Below are 13016 nucleotides of genomic sequence, written 5' to 3' on the forward strand. Positions count from 1 at the left end.
AATGGTGCATTTATATAGTGCCTTTATCCAAGGCGCTTTACATAGATTGTGCATTACATTCACCCATTCATACACCTTTACATAGATTGTGCATTACATTCACCCATTCATTCACACACACATTCACACACCGATGGCGGCGGAAACCATGCAAGGCACCAACCTGCACATCAGGAGCAATCAGGGGTTCAGTGTCTTGCTCAAGGACACTTCAACACTAACTCTGGGGGAGCCCACAGGGTTCGAACTATCCGGCCACTCTACCCCTGAGCCACCGTCGCGATCATATACTATAGCTTGTGAAAAAGCAGCGATTCTACACCTTTTTAAGTCCAATTAAGGACCCCTGTTTTAAACGCAAACCCCATTTGTCAGACCATTGTTATTGTTAGGCATGATTTGATCCAACACGGTCCATTAGTTGGTCCAGAATTCCTTTATTGTCTATGTGTACTCTATAGGTTTAAATGGTAAATATATAAATGGTAAATGGTGCATTTATATAGCGCCTTTATCCAAGGCGCTTTACATAGATTGTGCATTACATTCACCCATTCACACACCGATGGCAGCGGAAACCATGCAAGGCACCAACTAGCACATCGGGAGCAATTAGGGGTTCAGTGTCTTGCTCAAGGACACTTCGACAGTAACTCTGGGGGAGCCCGGGTTCGAACTGGCAACCTTGCGGTTCCCATCCAGGCACTCTACCCCTGAGCCACCGCCGCCCCTAATAAATCTATTAGATAAAACAATGAAACTCTGATCCAAATAGCCATCCTTCGTTGTTACTTTCACGTGTAATAATGGTGAAGATAAGCTAGATAAGTGGGTTGTTTTTACGTACATCCAGTCCATCGCTGCATGGTGCTCATGGACACAGAGTGACAGTTCAAAAGAATTGCACAAGAGCATTGCTCCTAAAGGATTCACTAGAGGGTTCACAAGAGCATTGCTCCTAAAGGATTCACAAGAGGGTTCACAAGAGCATTGCTCCTAAAGGCCTGGATAGAGCATTGCTCCTAAAGGCCTCGACAGAGTCTGTTTCACTGACTTTGGGGTGAGATAAATGCACGCCATGCACTCCGTCTGTCACGTTGACATGCATAGTGTATAATATATACAGTGCTTATGTGTCCTTATATGTGTACGTGAATTTCAGTAAGTGTTTTCATCAGGTGAAGACCAACTGTGGCCGACAATGTTGTACCACTTAGGACCAATGCTGTTGTGCAGCCTTTTATCTTGTCCCCTTGGACCCCCCCGTGGACCCCCGGGGTGTCCCCAGAATCCATGTGGAGAACCACCGATAGAGGATATACTTGATGGTTATTTAAAATACTGTCTACTACTATGATGTAATAGATGAGAGAGTGTCTCATCTACTATAATGTCCTCAGTAGTTTGTGGTTTAGTGCGATTATTTTAATTGTGCTTTTGTTTTTTTAACTTGACCTTTAGTTTCCATCTTCATCTGTTATAGGCTAAGTACATTTAATTGTATGTATTTTATTTATTTACATGCTCAGGGGTCGCCAACATGTCTGTACACGGACAAATGTGTCCGTGGCAAAGTCTCTGTCTTAATTGTCCGTAAGCAACATTTTACATTTTCTGTTTTACACACCATTATAATGTTCTTATTTTGATCATAACACCCACTTACTGAATGTTAAGTCTCCAGGTTTACCTCAGAATAAGAATAAGTATGACAATTGTTTATTATGACACTATATGGGCACATTAGGAGTCCAACTAGTACCATCTACAAGCTCACAATGCGTCGCGTTGTGAGCTTGTAGATCGGCTATTTTCAGCATGCAACCAAGTGTAAAATAAAATGACTTCCTTCCTAACATTTTAGTCTAGTTTTTATTTGTTGACGAAATTGTCAATATATTTAGTCTTAGTTTTTTGTCATCGTAGCAATTTGTTTTCATTTAGTTTCCATTTAGTTTTCCTCTGTGAAAAAAGGTAGTCGACGAACATTTTTCGTCATAGTTTTAGTCGACGAAATCGACACTGGATGACCCTGTGTTCATGCTCTGTCCCCTGTGACTGTTTTGATGTAGGCCTACCTCCTATCTGAACATTGTGATTACTCGCGTCATGAGGCCCTGCACGCAGCTCCAGCTGTAGGCCTACTACAGTACCTTGTATCTGAACATTGTGATTATACTCGCGTCATGAGGCCCTGCACGCAGCTCCAGCTGTAGGCCTATACTACATTGTATCTGAACATTGCGATTATACTCGCGTCATGAGGCCCTGCACGCAGCTCCAGCTGTAGGCCTATACTACATTGTATCTGAACATTGCGATTATACTCGCGTCATGAGGCCCTGCACGCAGCTCCAGCTGTAGGCCTATACTACATTTTATCTGAACATTGTGATTACTCGTGTCATGAGGCCCTGCACGCAGCTCCACCTGTAGGCCTACTACATTGTATCTGAACATTGTGATTACTCGCGTCATGAGGCCCTGCACGCAGCTCCAGCTGTAGGCCTATACTACATTGTATCTGAACATTGCGATTACTCGCGTCATGAGGCCCTGCACGCAGCTCCAGCTGTAGGCCTATACTACATTGTATCTGAACATTGTGATTACTCGCGTCATGAGGCCCTGCACGCAGCTCCAGCTGTAGGCCTATACAGGCTAAACGGGCCGAGCTCAGGGATTTATTTTCCTCTGCTGCAGCACAAGCCGCTCCACTAAGGTCAACACCTGTGTTCTAAAATCAGCCGTTAGGAACCAGGGCCTCATTCACAGAAAGCTGCAGCTCAGAGAGGGGGCTTATATTGAAACCCAACGCTCTCGCTATTTTTGAGGCACTCACCGTCCACAAATAGCACCCCATCGCATCTTTGTAGCCTCCCGTTTTTTTTTTTTTTTTCAGCCTCTGCAAAGGATGTCGAGTAAAATCAACAGTTGTTCAATATTTCCCGTGGCTATAAGAGCCGGTGGGGTGTAGCACCAAATGCAACATTTCCACTAATGTCAGCTATGTGGCACGGCCTTGCCAGATATATCTGGGCACTAGGAATATCAAATGTCTTTTGTCACTGATTAAATTCTTAGTGATTCACACCGGACACAATGGCTGAGACACGGATGATAATCCTACTGTTCCTCTTAGCGTGACAGCTGGACATCTGTCACTTTAATCGGCATGTCTGGTATAGGCTGACAAACTGCCCATAATGACGTTTGATCAAAAGGAAAGGATGCATTGTTTGAGTCAATGCCGCCCATCAGCTAATCTTATTTCATCCTATAGTGGAACCTCAAATGTTTTGTTCTCCCGTCCTCTGAGAACTGAGAAGAACCAAGTACGGATCTGTTACAAATCACTGCTTGAGTAGATCCGTTTATTCCACAAAAACCCCTCAGCAAACTTCATGCTACAAATCCGGAGTCATTCCGAAGAACAATAACCCCCGAAAAGTATGGCAAGACGACAGGAAAGGAGGTTGCTAAGTTTGAGTGGCGTGTTAGCTCCAAATTGGGTCAGTGAGGTTATTTTTATCGCATGTTCGCATACTGGGGCCCTCCGTTTCCTAATGACTTTGTTCCTCCTCTGTCAAACCCCTTTTGCCCCCATGCCAATGACCCACTGCTTTTGGGGAGGTCACAACACACTTTCTTGGCGTGTGAGGATATAATTTCCCTCGGGGACAGCATGCATGTAAAATGTTAGGGTTAGCCCCCAGACCAGTTCCCCTAACGGCATATAGCATGGATTTCCATGGTATAAATATACTTTCAGCTGACACCAGACCAGCTAGGTCTTCCAACTCCACGTCCTACAGAGACAGTATACTACTAGTTGCCTTATTATTATTACCCACAGGATGGAACAACCTAACGGGCCTAACCCCTGTTGTTTGGGAGAAAATCCTCTTGGGAGGTGTTGGACTGACACCAACCACACTGGTCCATTTTGACAGTGTTAAAGTTGATACACATGGGTTTGTTGCTGTCTCCTCACTTCCCGTCTCAGTTTTCGAAATGTGCACGTTCATAATTTTACAACAATTATGTTCCCACTAATTAAAGTGTGTTTCAGATTTATCTTTGATTTGTTGACATGGACAACAGGGTTTCTTTCTCTTTCTTCCACATAATTCTTATTGCGAAAAAAAAGACAACAAGGACGGATGGACGGTTTTTCTAAGGCAAGACAATTAGGATGATGATTGGCAAGCTGGACTTAGACCATAATATGGTCTAAGTATCAGTAGTAAATATCATCAATTCAACCCTCTATATTATAGACACTTGGACCGTGAAGGACAGTGAAGGGTTGAATTATGATATTTGTAAGGAAGCTTTTAAGGTTGTCAAAAGGTTGCGACAAATCAATGCCTTTAAGTGTCTCGATTGTATTTTCCAGGACGTATTGAGTCCAAAAGTATAAGAGCAATAACATATCACTAAAGGGGTATAAATAAATAAATACTTAGTGGACCTACACAGCGTGAAACCATACATACGGTTAAGGTACTATGAAACAGTGAAAATGATGAGCATGTGCCACTATAGTGCCTGGAGGGATACTGTAGGTTTGTGGGGCGTTGCTGACTCATAACATGGTATGACATTAATGGCGTTAGCTGTCCTTCGGTGCCAGTTGCCCGAGCTGAGGTTGACACAGCTGTTGTAGGGAGTCCAGGCCCGTGTAGAGCATAGGAGAAAGGTCAAAGGGCACCAGCATTTAGCCTAAAAGAGAGAACAGGTGAGAGAGAGAGAGGTGTAGAGACGATCCCCTCCCGTGGGTCACAGGGGGTACAAAGGGACGGTAATAGATTACATTACATTTATGTCATTATGGTGGAATAATGAATTTCACTACTATGCATAAACTGTGTCTCTTCCAATTTTTGGATTAGTTAAATTGGCCGCACGATTATAAATGTGTTCATTCATTATGTTTCAATTAGGATTCAAATGTCATTTCAAAGGTGATGTGTAGTCTCCGAATGCTAATTATTGACTTAGAACCTGCTTTGAATTGACTATATAAATCTTGGTAGCAGCAGCAGCCTAGGGGAACATCTATTTAAGATTTTGACTTTAAAATGAGAGGCAAATTAAGGGCCTCCAAAGACGACACCAAAGACCTGGCTTATTAGACAATATTCACAAAGTGTATACTGTATATAATATACTGTATACTGAAGTACCTGTATCAGGAGAATGGGAAATAAATTGCCATAAATTTGTTTGATGCTTTACCAGTACAAAAATTTAGTAATATAGCCATTTTTGTTTGTTTGTTATCTGTACACTACTAAAATGTTGTGTCGAGTAGAATTTCTGAAACTTCTTTAGAATTTCCCTAATGATCTGTCACAAAGACCCTAAAAGGTGTTTTAATTTCCCTAATGATCTGTTAATTACAAAGACCCTAAAAGGTGTTAAAATAGGAAATGGCCCCCTGACCTGAGCGTTCCCACCAGCCTTGCCAAAGTAGAACTATGACATAAAGAGGTTCTTGTGTCACAATCACCCCCCCCCCCGCTTTAAATTGGTGTCACTGACCCCGTTGTAAAGGTCAGGCTGTCCCCGAGTGACCGGCAGACACCAGGTGAGATGAGCAATTCTGACAAAGTTGCAAATAATGACGCAGCAGCAGCAGTCAATTCATCTCTCAGTCCAACACATGTACAGTACTACAATATATTCTTAAAAGATTATACATTTTCACGTCAAGGACCCCAGAAATGTTATGAAATTGGCTGCCGACCCCCATCCGGAAATATGTTGTTTCAGGGACTCCCCAGAAGCAAGGTTTTGAGTTAAAAACTTTCGCTCTGAAAGAATATATATTCAAAAGTCATCTTGAAGCCTTACATACAGTAAGGAACGGAAAGTATCTGTTACTTACAGCGGTATCATATGAATACTAAACATTAGAGGGCCTCATATACAACAAGGTCTAACTAACAGGACTATAACAACAAACAAGGCCAACAAACAAGGCCAACAAACAAATTACACTTAGCATAAAACATTTGGCATTTGGCACACATACAGGGAACTGGACTGTATAGCATGTTACAGTACGTATACCACTAGAATTGCATTTTATGTAGTCATAGCACTTTATAGTACATGTATAGTATGTGTAGTTTCATTATAGATTATTAGATATTCCACGGTTACGTTGCTTACGCATGTTTCATGATAACTACTTTTTATGTATGTGATGTATTGTATTGCCATGCTTTTTGTTCTTGCTTAATGTCAGTCTCTCTGGATTAAGAGCGTCTTCTGCTAAATGCCTAAATTGTAAATTGTAATCCCACGCTAATACGCTAATCCACTTTGAACAAACATGTCCCAATAACTGCGTTATATAATCAATCAATGTATGTCTTAATTCAGTACACCAGGACGGACCCCACCAGAAACATTCATATCAAAGGCCTGGTTTTCTGCCTGGTGCTACTTTACTTTACACACATTTGGACATGATCCTCCAGATCACAGCCCCCCTGTTTGGAAGAATGAACGTGACACGACCGGCCCTCACAGACACTGGAGTGGCGCGGAGGTCGTCAGTCAGCTGCCCCGCTACCACCAAAAGGCAATGACAACTGCAGAGCCGAGCCAACAGCAGTGCTACAGTCAGCAGTAGCAGCAGCAGAACAGCAGCAGCGCCACAAGGATAAAACAGAGCTCTGGTTTATGGATGGGGAGACGAGCTGAATCAGCTGCCCAGCTGAGGATGTTTAGAGTAAGAGTCAGAATTATAATCAATGGCCCGGGCATCTCTGCATTGTTGTAAGAGTCCCAAATGGACGCTTATACGCATGAGTTTAAATTAACACTGGGTGTTTTACTGAGTATTAACCTATACTATGTCATCCCATCAAAGCTGAGGAATTAATGACGGATGTTTTGCAGGTCCAGTCAAGACATTTTAATCACAGTGACAGTTAGATGATGCCAATTAAGTTTCACAATATCGACAAATCCATGCATCACAAAAACATATTTTATTGAGATACAGGATTAGGAATATCTAAAACTACGTCTAGATTTGATGCCGACGTTTGGTTGTCCCTGTTCTTTACTCAAATGTGTTGTTATAGCTATTCCACCATTTGTTCTATAAACACAGATGTGATGTGTTTATTATAACACAAGTAATGCCGCCGTTGAGAAAAACTATTTTTATTGGAACCCCTTTTGGTGTTCTTGTTGCTATACAGTATACAGTATATTAGCAGCATACCATTTTTGGAATTTTGGAATTAATATTTGAAACATTTCTGAAACTTAGTTCAGTATTTCGAAGGCGTTTTTAGAAATCGGCCTCAGACCTAAATGAGTTGAAACTATTTTAAAAATTCACGCACGCACACACACATGCACACGCACGCTCTGGGAATGTCATAACAATAGGTGAGAAGTGTGTTAAAATAGGGTGAGATTGGGGTATATATATATAAAGGAGGGACAAAAGGAGGGGACCAACTATAGACCGATGAGTGACCATGGTCAACAAGTTTAAATGGTTAAATTGAGCCACCACCATATCATTCATTCCTCTGCTCTCCAGAACCCCCCATCACACCTCCCCACCTCTCGTCTCCATGCATCCCCTCATGGGAGGTAACAGCTGTGCCATCACCCCGGATCACATGACACTGGCAGGTGGGGAGAAGAAACCTATGTGGGACAGATCCACCTCCCCCTCCTCCACCTCCCCCTCCCCCTCCTGCACTATTCTTTCTGTCTTTCCCTGAATGTCACCCCACCACCACCACCAACTCACCACCACCACCACCACCACCACCACGCACCAACTCACCACCACCACCACCACCACCACCATGCATGCACCAACTCACCACCACACAACCACCACCATCACCACCAGGCCCCTCTCAGTCCTGTTTCAAGGGTGTGGCATATTTGAATGGTGGTGGAATGTGCCCGGTGTTTGTAACTAACATGTCTGATCTCTCTCACATTGATGGGATTCCACAGACAGTTTTCTTTTTCTTTTTTTTGGTGTGTGTTCATGTTGGAGTCACCCATTCCATCATACTGTACTATGGTATTGTCTCACCCTATACTGTGTGTCACTGAATGAAGTATGATTCCATCATACTGTACTATGCTATCGTCTCCCCATAGACTGTGTGTCACTGAATGAAGTATGATTCCATCATACTGTACTATGCTATCGTCTCCCCATAGACTGTGTGTCACTGAATGAAGTATGATTCCATCATACTGTACTATGCTATCGTCTCCCCATAGACTGTGTGTCACTGAATGAAGTATGATTCCATCATACTGTACTATGCTATTGTCTCCCCCTAGACTGTGTGTCACTGAATGAAGTATGATTCCATCATACTGTACTATGCTATTGTCTCCCCATAGACTGTGTGTCACTTAATGAAGTATGATTCCATCATACTGTACTATGCTATCGTCTCCCCATAGACTGTGTGTCACTGAATGAAGTATGATTCCATCATACTGTAATGCTATCGTCTCCCCATAGACTGTGTGTCACTGAATGAAGTATGATTCCATCATACTGTACTATGCTATTGTCTCCCCATAGACTGTGTGTCACTGAATGAAGTATGATTCCATCATACTGTACTATGCTATTGTCTCCCCCTAGACTGTGTGTCACTGAATGAAGTATGATTCCATCATACTGTACTATGCTATTGTCTCCCCATAGACTGTGTGTCACTGAATGAAGTATGATTCCATCATACTGTACTATGCTATCGTCTCCCCATAGACTGTGTGTCACTGAATGAAGTATGATTCCATCATACTGTACTATGCTATTGTCTCCCCATAGACTGTGTGTCACTGAATGAAGTATGATTCCATCATACTGTACTATGCTATTGTCTCCCCATAGACTGTGTGTCACTGAATGAAGTATGATTCCATCATACTGTACTATGCTATTGTCTCCCCCTAGACTGTGTGTCACTGAATGAAGTATGATTCCATCATACTGTAATGCTATCGTCTCCCCATAGACTGTGTGTCACTGAATGAATGAAGTATGATTCCATCATACTGTACTATGCTATTGTCTCCCCATAGACTGTGTGTCACTGAATGAAGTATGATTCCATCATACTGTAATGCTATTGTCTCCCCATAGACTGTGTGTCACTGAATGAAGTATGATTCCATCATACTGTACTATGCTATTGTCTCCCCATAGACTGTGTGTCACTGAATGAAGTATGATTCCATCATACTGTACTATGCTATTGTCTCCCCATAGACTGTGTGTCACTGAATGAAGTATATGATTCCATCATACTGTAATGCTATTGTCTCCCCCTATACTGTGTGTCACTGAATGAAATATGATTCCATCATACTGTACTATGCTATTGTCTCCCCATAGACTGTGTGTCACTGAATGAAGTATGATTCCATCATACTGTACTATGCTATTGTCTCCCCATAGACTGTGTGTCACTGAATGAAGTATGATTCCATCATACTGTACTATGCTATTGTCTCCCCATAGACTGTGTGTCACTGAATGAATGAAGTATGATTCCATCATACTGTACTATGCTATTGTCTCCCCATAGACTGTGTGTCACTGAATGAAGTATGATTCCATCATACTGTAATGCTATTGTCTCCCCATAGACTGTGTGTCACTGAATGAAGTATGATTCCATCATACTGTAATGCTATCGTCTCCCCATAGACTGTGTGTCACTGAATGAAGTATGATTCCATCATACTGTAATGCTATTGTCTCCCCATAGACTGTGTGTCACTGAATGAAGTATGATTCCATCATACTGTACTATGCTATTGTCTCCCCATAGACTGTGTGTCACTGAATGAAGTATGATTCCATCATACTGTACTATGCTATTGTCTCCCCATAGACTGTGTGTCACTGAATGAAGTATATGATTCCATCATACTGTAATGCTATTGTCTCCCCCTATACTGTGTGTCACTGAATGAAATATGATTCCATCATACTGTACTATGCTATTGTCTCCCCATAGACTGTGTGTCACTGAATGAAGTATGATTCCATCATACTGTACTATGCTATTGTCTCCCCATAGACTGTGTGTCACTGAATGAAGTATGATTCCATCATACTGTACTATGCTATTGTCTCCCCATAGACTGTGTGTCACTGAATGAATGAAGTATGATTCCATCATACTGTACTATGCTATTGTCTCCCCCTAGACTGTGTGTCACTGAATGAATGAAGTATGATTCCATCATACTGTAATGCTATTGTCTCCCCATAGACTGTGTGTCACTGAATGAAGTATGATTCCATCATACTGTACTATGCTATTGTCTCCCCATAGACTGTGTGTCACTGAATGAAGTATGATTCCATCATACTGTACTATGCTATTGTCTCCCCATAGACTGTGTGTCACTGAATGAAGCAAGAAACTAAACTAAACAAAAAGGCAATTCTAAATGTTTCTCAGAGGCTACGAAAACGCATTTAAATGCTTAAATAGGCATAATGAAAGAAAGAAGGAATAAAATTGGGGAATATAACGCAAGCTACTGTGTTGTCAATAATGTTTTTGTGTTTACAATTTTTTTCCCCATAAAGGTATTTGGGGTCAAAGAGCCTGGGGTTAGTTAGAATGATGTAGATTATTTTAAATGCATTCATTCATTAATTTAAGTAAAATTTCAACATTCAACTCATTTCACTGTTAAAAAAATAAAATAAATGGAATCGGGGAAATAAAAAATGTGAAATATAAAAGTTCCATAAGAAACCAAGACAAATTTTAAACGCATTTTCTAAAAACAATTACATATTTTGGTGACCTGTTTGGTCGCACCATTCCCACAGCTTAAAGGAGATTTAGCTCATTCAGAGTGGACCTTATTGGGCACCTTGAATGGGAGGGAACTGCTTGGTTGGGTGTGATAGGGTCCAGAAACTCAATCCAAAAATGATGAGATGTAACTAAGAGAATGTTAAAGTATATGGCTTTATACAAGTAAATTATTTTTCTTAAGCCAGTTTCGAATTGCAGCCGTCCGTAGGTGCCCTTTGAGGGTGGTTTTGAAGGAGTCAAGTGATTTGCATGTTTTAATGACTGTTAGTAGGGTGTTTCACATTTTGGTGGCATAGGAGCGAAATGAATTTAGTCCCTTGTTTGTGCCGAATCTGTTTGTTGAACTCCCTCTGGTGTTGTGGGTGTGGACTTCGTTGACATTAAGGAAGTATCTAGACAGGTACATGGGTATCTTGGTGGTGTATCGAATCTTGTGGACCAGACCCATTGCAAGATGCTACACTCTGTCGTCAACCCTAAGCCATTCCAGCCTGTCAAAGTGGGCAGGGGTGAGGTGGGTTCGGGGAGTGAGGCCAAGTATAGTAGCCTGACCAGTTTGTTTTGGCAAGTCTGGAGCCTAGTTTTAAGGGCCTTAGTGCATAGTCGAAGAAACCTTGTACGAGGGCTCCTGTTAGGGTCTTCAAGGTGTTTTTGTTGACCATTGAGGAGATCCTGTATAAGAATCTTGTTCTTTGGTTGACTTTTTTGATTACGTTGGTGGCCATTTTATCACCGGAAAGATTTGCCTCCAGGATGGAACCTAGGTAGGTAATTTCATCTTTTCGTGTGATAACATTGTCACCCACTCTAATCAAGAAGTCATTAGCCTTGCTGAGATCACTATTAGAACCAAAGAGAATGGATTCCTTTTTTCCCCAGGTGTAGAGATAGTTTGTTATCAGCGAGCCAGGTGCAGATTCTACCGAGTTCAGAGCTGAGGGCCTTTTCAACCTGCAGCTTGACATGACATCAAGCTTGTGACTGCAACTGCTGGTCTCGGACAGGAACGTCCGAGACCAGCAGTTGCGGTCACAAGCTTGATGTCATGTCGTTAACATATATTAGGAACAGTAAAGTCCCAAGTATGCTACCTTGTGGAACGCCACAGCTCACTGGGAGGGGGGGGTAGACGGACGGACAGTGTTCCGTTCACCTCCACAGGCTGACCACTCCTCCCATACCAATCGCTGGGGTATTTAAACGCAGTTAAAAAAAATGCCTACTAGTGCATACTAGTTTCTGGTATACCCCTCCTTCACACCTTGACCCTATAAGCCAAAGCATCTGGGTTCACGACCCCGGGCCGGAACCCCCATTTAATCACACTGCCATCCATCCCGTGCTCTTGACCATCTTAAGCTGCACATCATTACACGTTGGCGTCATGTGGTGATGACCTTAGATGATCACGCCACGTCATCCGTGCCCCGTGCCCCCTAAGCCCGCACACTATACACGCTTGCGTGCAGTGATGACCTTAGACGACCATGCCGGCACCACCGTGTAAAGCCGCACACTTTGCGTATAGTGGAGACCTCAGATCAGCGGTTCCCAAACCTCTTTGGCCGTGCATCCCCTGTTACCTCCCAACCGAGCTGACGCACCCCCCACATGGAAATGTAAATTGCATAATAGATATATTTCCTATTTATCCACATATATGCACATATATGAACCTGAATATGGTATATTATATATGCAGCATATGCTATATTCTGCATATACACATACGTATATTTAAAATAAAACCATAGCATCACCATTAGACTTTTCATGTCGCGCACCCCCACAAATATTACTGTAGGCTACACAGTTTTTAGAATTTTGTTATCATGATTATGAATTGAATATACCCAGGACCTGAATGGAAACAAGACCGCAAGGACTTTCTTTCAGTAATATCCTGTGTTTGACTGTGTTTGACTGTGTTTGACTGTCTCACTCAATCAAAAAATAGAATATATAGGCTACTTTAGTTAAGTAAGTTATGAAATACAAAATATTTGTGTCCAAGCATAATACGAAGGACTTATTTTAGCCTAATAATCATTATTACAATCATAAAACGTATTTAAGACACCGTTTAGTGGAGGATATGACCTGCAGCCACATGTGGAACTATATAATACTGGTTTAGTTTCTGGGGGGACATCCTTT

This window comes from Protomyctophum bolini (assembly GCF_963924005.1).
Source record: "Protomyctophum bolini genome assembly, chromosome: 19".
Lineage (NCBI taxonomy): Eukaryota > Metazoa > Chordata > Actinopteri > Myctophiformes > Myctophidae > Protomyctophum > Protomyctophum bolini.